Raw genomic sequence first — 824 nt, 5'->3', positions numbered from 1 at the left:
TTTACTGCTAAGACCTTTGTGATTTTTCAAACAAAAAACATCACGGTTATTTCATCCTAACAACTTTTTGAGCAATTTCCTACAAAATTCACGGGACGTCAATTCATTCGCTCACAGCATCCTCTACTTGCTGAAAATAGCAGTAAAAATGCACAGTTACATTTCAGTGAGCACATGACATTTATTGATGCTTACTTGTTCCCAGTTCAGCATATTTCACACCTCTCCGTTTCTCTCGGCCGGAGAATGGAAGAGTTACTGGCTTATCTTTATTTGCATCGAGATTTTTTGGTCATTTTCGCTCGCAGCTCCGAATTCATGACAGCATCTCCAGCTACGACTACACACCGCCGTCGCCATCAACAACCACTACCAACTACAAGCATCGACCCCGACGTCGCCAACAACAATACGACTCAACGTACTACCAGCATCGCCAACATCAACATGATTTCTCCAAGTACACAAGCAACCAACATCAACAAGCGCGGTTTTATTTCGACTCTTTTAGAGTGGTTGTTTCCACTCACGTTCAACAGACCATCCAGAATGTTCAGTACCAGGTAACACAAGTCCTAGCATCCGACGCTCAACTACAGCTCTGCTCACTGACCACAACTTCCTGCGTATTAACATTCCAAATCTCCTTGTGTAACTTTTATAGAATATTCCGTACCAGGTAACACAAGTCTCAGCATCGACGCTCAACCACAGCTCTGCTCCTTGACCACAACTTCCTGCGTATGGACATGCTATCATCTTGTGTAACTCTTATACAAAATGGATTTTTTCTCTACAGACACTTTTACTATGTTCTGTGTTTT

Source organism: Octopus bimaculoides, chromosome 9 (genome assembly GCF_001194135.2).
Source record: "Octopus bimaculoides isolate UCB-OBI-ISO-001 chromosome 9, ASM119413v2, whole genome shotgun sequence".
In the NCBI taxonomy this organism is placed as follows: Eukaryota; Metazoa; Mollusca; class Cephalopoda; order Octopoda; family Octopodidae; genus Octopus; species Octopus bimaculoides.
Note: the sequence above shows the minus strand (reverse complement) of the source record.